Source organism: Talpa europaea (genome assembly GCF_964194135.1).
Source record: "Talpa europaea genome assembly, chromosome: 12".
In the NCBI taxonomy this organism is placed as follows: domain Eukaryota; kingdom Metazoa; phylum Chordata; class Mammalia; order Eulipotyphla; family Talpidae; genus Talpa; species Talpa europaea.
Genome location: NC_140079.1, coordinates 35,195,887 through 35,203,139, shown reverse-complemented (window position 1 = coordinate 35,203,139; position 7,253 = coordinate 35,195,887).

The window sequence follows — 7,253 nt, the reverse complement described above, 5'->3', positions numbered from 1 at the left end:
ACAAAGGACAATTACAGACATCACTGCTAAATTGTCCAAAGTCAAATGAAATTCAAATATTTTGTGAATGTGTCTACTGTAGATTTTCAAATTGCACAACTCAATATAACATTCACTTTTTATAATCCAAATTATCGTTTTGAAGAGTTTAGTTAGCCGGGTAATTTCATAATTTTTCCACCAGCTGGTTGTATATGAGTCAAGTTAAGTAAAACAATCTGTGACTTATCATTAGAGAAAATACATTAGTGTTTGCCTATAAACAATGTAGGGAAGAAATGTGTAGCTCAATGAACCATTTTGTATCACTTACCAATTTATGTACCAAATATTTATTTAACTTTCTGATGAGGCTTTATTTGACAATCCCAGTCATGGAATAGGTATTAAGATGAGGTCCTTGCACCAGGGCAAATAGGGTAGACTTAAATTTAGGGCAACATTCCTTAAAGGATCTGGATCACAATAGGTTTCTACCATTAATACAGGATTTACCTACTTTGTTCTTACATGTATGTGTGTCTGTGTTTGGGATACTTTACTTGTAATGAACAAAAGCCATAATGGATAAAATAATTTTTCACTCCCTCATGATACCATGATCCATAGTAAATGTTCTAGAAATACATGTTGAATGAATGAGTGAATGAGTGAAAGATTGCCAGTCCAACTCCCTACCCCTTTCAATTAGAGTGACTCCAGAGAGGAATGAGGAACATAAAACTAGGAAAGTAATCTTTTTGGTGTAATGAGGATTCTGTGGTCCTGGAGGAGAGATAAATTATCAGCATTAAAGTCACGTACAATGTCAATCAGTTTCATGGAGGGACCATGTGAGGTAGATAGATGACAAAAGATTAATCAAACAACTGCTATAGGGCAAGATCAGTGTGCTGATTTTCAGCAAAGTTGACAGGTAAAAAGGTAAAGCCATGCACTCCATGAGACACTGTTATTGTTCCTGTTGCTGAAAAGTCATAGCAGCAAATGTGTAAGAATTTTAAAGTATCAGTTTAATTGGGGACAAATACACACACATTGAAGAAAATTAGACTTTGCCAAGATATGATTTAGCTAATAAATACATCAATTATTAAATTGTTAATATTAGTTTGGATAAAGCACTGGCTTTTTATAGGACAGAATGCTATAAATAATGTCATCTATTTATAATGTCTCTGGGTTCCAGGGTTTCCAGAAATGCAGATAAATAATAATAGACATAGGATTTTAAGTAATTATGAGTTTTTGGTTGAAAACAAAAGTATAGCATGACAATTCAATTGAGGCTTCTATCTATATATTTTTTAGTCACTGTGAAGTCATGAACTTGATATTGATGTGTTATAATATATTGTAGGCATTATTCTTTTTGAAATCTAAGCAAGATAAAAAGGGAGTGCCACAGTGCTAGAGTGAGTTGGAGTCATCACTGTGAGGTTGTAGTTAGCTTAAAACATACATAGATGGGCCTCCCTGGTGGCATAAGGGGTTAAGATGCAACCTATGAAGCTGTCCACAGCCTTGGCAGCATGAGTTCAATCCCCAGTCAGGGAGATAGCCACATGGCGCAGCACCTCTCCTGACTCACCCGCTGCTCTCCTCAGCATTGTACTTCGGACAGTCTGCCTGTTCTGGTTCCCCACTCTGTCTCTGGTGAATCCTCTCACCCCCCACACCTTTGGCCTGTACCCCAGTTCTTGTGCACATAAATAATAAATAAATCTTTAAAAAAACATATAGATAAATAGAGAAATGACTATGTATATGTGTGTATATGTGGGTTAGTATGTAGGCCTGTGCTATGTGAGAACCTGGAAGCAATGAAAACCCAGTAACAGTGGCCAAACCCATTGTCAGATTTTATTTATTTGTCTATTTTTATTTGAATTTTTTGAGTTAACATTGCATTGTTTGGTTTGCATTGTTTACATTTTAGAGTCAGATTCCCCCTCTTCAGGAGCTGTCACCATAGTGCACCTACCACCGAGGCACCCATAGTCCCACCATAGACCCTTGTGTTCCCTCCCCCTTTGATGTTCCTCCCCCTGCCCATTCTATAGTCAGCTTTCAAGGGTTAGTTTTTTAGTTTGGCTTTATCTATTTTGTTTTTCTTTATTCCACACATAAGTGACACTATCTGGTATTTGTCTTTCTCCTATTCACTAAGTTTGGTTTTGATTTTTCAATATCATTGTTTTCTGGCTCAATCAACGGGAACATCTTTTAGCTGGTTCCTCACATGATGTGAAATTAATATGATCTCAGTATTTAGGACAGCTTCCTTGTTTACTGTTATGACATGATGTTCCTAGGGCATTTTGTATGATTCCTTCCCTAAAATGAGTTCTCCAAGGAGTTCTGAAACCTTTTTTTAAAAAGCTTTTTGTTTTTAAATTTTTATTTATTTTTGTGTAGAAGAACTGGGGTATAGGCCAGAGGTTCAAAGGGTAAGAGGATGCACCAGAGACAGAGTGGAGGGCAGAACAGGTGGATTTACTGAAATACACTGCTGAGGGGAGTAGCAGGCAAGACAAGATACCACAAACTTTCTACAAGGGACATAGGTTTTTAATAGGTTGTCATTATTTTTATAGCTTTAGTGTGTAGAGTTTGAAACTTCCTTTTCAGTTTTATAATTAGGTTTTTCACTTATCTTTTTTCATCTTAAACATGTATTAGTATTCTCCAACTTTTTTTTCTAACACCAATACCATAATCCATTTTGTTTTACGAAACAGTATATACACACAACATTCACAGAATAGCAATGTCAATAGTAGCAAAATTGTAATTAGTGTATGCAATGTAAGTTGTTTTTACCACCATTATTTTTGTCTTCAGGAGATAGTCCACTTGAATTTGTAAACCAGAATTATCCATCAAAAATAATGCAACTCTGAGTAGCATTGGAGGATTTGTTGCTTCTTTTGCTGCACTTCCTCTTCACATAATAGATCCTTGAAATCACTCCACAGTAGCATATGGAAGCACACCTTTTTCCTTGAATGACTACATGGCACCCCATTGTATAGATACACCAAAATTTTATGAAATAGTCTTCTATTGATAGACATTAGGTTGCTTTATGTTTTGCTATGATAAGTATTGGATAAATAGCTTTGTTGTGTACATTTTTTATAATTCTTCTAGCATGTATTTGGGAGCATAATCTAAACTATGGTTTCAGAGCCAAATGATAAATTTTACTGTTACTAGTTTCGGTCTCATATTTTTACCTAGGCTATTTCTTAAGCATCTCAATTTCTTTTCCTAACTATAATCTCATTGTATAGCATTAAATACATGTTGTCATGATTTTGGACTTAAAGTGAAAATGCTATAATTTTGACTGTTGATTTATAACATTTCAAGATTTTGCTTTTTCTCTGAGAAGATCAAACTCTTGAGTGAGATAGCTAATAACCCTTACTTTGCATTCCAGTTTCTTTTCAAGCACTTCCCCTGATAACAACCTGAAGTCTACACCAAACCTTAAACATTTTCTAGAAAGGCAGGTGCCTTATTATGTCTTGCACATTCCTTTTCTCTAAGGATAATCTACACATCCATAAAAATTCAGTTCATCTCCTGCACTGCTGGTGGAAGTGCAAACTGGTCCAACTACTATGGAAAGCTGTGTGGAGATTTCTTGACCTACTGAAGATAGAGCTTCCATATGATCCAGCAATTCCACTCCTATGTATTTACCCAAAGGACACAGAAACATCAATTCCAAAGAGCACCTGCAACCCTATATTTATAGCAGCACTATTTACAATAGCTAAGCTTTGGAAACAACCCAAATGCCCAAAAATAGATGACTGGATCAAGAAGATGTGTTATATATACACAATGGAATATTATTCAGCAATCAAAAAAGATAAACACATTCAATTTGCAGCAACATGGATGGAGCTGGAAGGGATCATGCTCAGCAAAATAAGCCAGAAAGAAAAAGAAAAATACCAGATGGTCTCACTCATAGCAGGAATCTAGAAATCCTAAATAAGGGACCAGGAAAAAGAATAACTATAAGAAAGAAAAAATCAAAATCAACAAACAACTATGAACTAGAGACACACTATGGGGGGGAGGGGTGGCAGGGAAAGGAGGGATTGGGGTCAAAATAAGGGGATTGTAATTGTATGGGGAATATAAAAATAAAATTTAAAAAAAATTCAGTTCAAATTCTCCTGTTAGGTTTTTTTTTTTTTTTCTGAATTCCCTCAAAATCAGAATTTGACTTCCTATTTTCTCACCTGGCACTCTGTGCCTCCCTCTGTTTACATTTTCTGATAACTCTATTGATGGTTTACATTTTCTGGTAACTCTATTGATAAGAATTGGCTTTGATATACCAGAACTGTGCTAAAACTTTACCTGCATTCTATGCCAACAGAAAGGCTAAGTAACATTTTCAGGGTTATGCAAGCAGAAAACTAGGCAACTATAATCTGAGCCCAATTATCACTCTCTAAAAGTCAAAGACCTTTGAAGTAGGCCACAAACTAAATGTTGTGGATTCTTCCAGTTTATGTTTCAGCTTCCAGACCCCTCCTTTCACCTTTAGATCATTAAGTCAGTATGTTTTAATGAAGACAGAATTGTCTCTGACATCAGACAGACCTTGGTCTAATCCCTAGCGCTTTACCTTTATCATTTACTACAACTCTAACCTTGAGGGAGAATTTTAACCTTCAGATGATTTTCCTTATCAATATAATGATACCTAATTATTTCTATAAGTCACATGATATATGGAATGCCTTAGCATAATACCTGGCACATTAGTGAGCATTCAAAAGCAGTAGGAATTTTCCAGGGATAGTAGGAACTTTGTTTTGTTTGCCTTTATATCTCAAGCATTTAAAGACCCCTAGTAAATGCTCAGTATATAACTACTTGTTGTGTGAAAAATTTGATGGCAAACCGACTCCCTAGCAAATTTGCCATTGGTCCAAAGTTCCTTTTCACAATGAAAGGAATCATAAACTTGTAATTACTGCAGTTTCTTTTTGGAACATTCAGGTTTATTTTTATTATTTCTTTTTTATTGTTATTGAAGTATCATTGTTTTATATCCTTGCCAGTGCTTTTACAGTGTAGGACTTACACCCTCAGGTATAGTCACTGTAAGTGCTGATACCACTGAAACACCCATAGTCCTCCACCAAGACCGTTATGCTTCTTATTACTACCCTGCTCTTCTTACTCTCCTCTTCCCTCTCCCTCTCTGAAAGCTGCATATCTGTGATCTGCTTTCAGTGGTGGGTTTTAAAGTTTATGTTTGTCTGAATTATTATTTTTTTTCTATATTCCACCTATAAGTGACACCATCTGGTATTTTTCTTTCTGGCTTATTTCACTTTGCACAGTCCCTTCTAGTTCTATCCATTTTACTGCAAATGGCATGAGTTTATCTTTTTGACTGCTGAGTAGCATTCCATTGTGTATATATACTGTCTTGTTGATATACTCATTTGTTTTGAGGCACTTTGATTGTTAATATATCTTGACTATTTTCCTTTTGAATTAGTGTTATTGTATTTTTGGGTAGCTACCTAAGAGTGAATTGCTGGGTCATATAAAAGATCCATTTTTGTTCTTTTGACACTGCTTTCCATAAGATCAGGACCAGTCTACAGTGCCATCAACAGTGTAAGAAGGTACTTTTTTCTCCACAGCCATGCCAGCACTTCTTGTTTCTGCTCTTTTTGAGAAAGGCCATTCTCATGTGTGAGCTGTTATCTCATTGTGTTTTTGATTTGTGTTTACCTGATGATAAGTGATGATGAACATTATTTTATGTGCCTGTTAGCCATCTAACTATCTTATTTAGAGAAGTGTCTATTTCACACTTCTGCCCATTTTTTGATTGGTTGTTTCAAATAAGGCATTACTTTTGACCCTGACTTCTACATATTTGCCACACTCCCCAACAGCTGGTGAATGTTCTGTTTGCCTCAACAATAATTCTCCTTCCTCCCTCATCTTGTTTCTCTCCTACTTTTCTCCTATTCCAGGCCACCCCATCTTGCCTAATTTTCTGAAAGGGTAGTCTATAAACTAGCCTACCTCCTTCCTTTCCTGATCAACATCACCAAACCAACTCTTCACCACTAGTACCAAAAAAAAAAAAAAAAAAAAAAATTCCATTCTTAAAGTAACATGCACTATACCATTACTTTGACAAAAAACATATGTATATGTATCAAGTATGCTCTCTAAGTGTTCCAACCTGACTTTCTGTTCTGATCCTTTACACTGTACACTCCTAGTTTTCACCCCAAAACAATTTAGCATCATTTGCTTTATACTTTGAAGCCCTTGGAAATCATTTTCTACCAAGAAATTATCCATCCACCCAGCATAATATATTCATCCATCTACCTGTATTTTTTTTTAAACAATTTCTTTTTTCTTTTAGTTTTATTTATTTATTTATACAAGCACTGGGTACAGTCAGAAGCGCAGGAGGGTGAGAGAATTCACCAGAGCCAGAATGGGAACAGAACAGGCAGAATGACGAAGTACACTGTTGTGGAGAGCAGCGGGCGTCAGGAGAGGTCTGCATGCCATGTGGGACCCTTGCTGGAGGCCGGGGATGGAACTGGCGCTGCAGAGGCTGCGGGCAGCTTCGCAACCCAGCGCTCAACCACTGCACCACAGGGGAGGCCCTATCTGTATTTCTTTTAACTGAGAAGTCATGACAAACCCTTCCATCATACACTGAGTGTTATGTTTCTCTTCTGCTCCTTTACAGTGATGCTGGCTCTCTGTGATCACATCTACTGCCCTGTATACAAGATAATGGCCTGCGTGTATGTGGAGCCCCACAGCATCAAGGCCTTCACTATAGAGCAATTGCCCAAAATGCTAGTTGATTTGACTTTTCAATATCGGAGATTTGGGGAGTTATAAAGAGACCAAGAAATCTTCTGGTATAATATATTCATTTGAAATGTTGGTTAGTAATAATCCTTAGTTAGTAATAATCAGCTAGTAATAATCCTTTGAATTTCTTATGTAGCAAGATCTTTTACCTCTGCCTTTACAAATGCTCCAAAGGGAGGCTAAAGTAATTGTTTTGTACCTGTAAATTCACCCTTGGGATAATAGGAGGTATATAACAAGTCGTATTTGTTAAGTGGTTCAGAGGTGCAGACATTTGGGATGAAAAATACGGGTGTTGGCTCTGCTATCACTAGTCACATTATATTCAACTGTTTTGTCTTCAGCATTGTTGATAA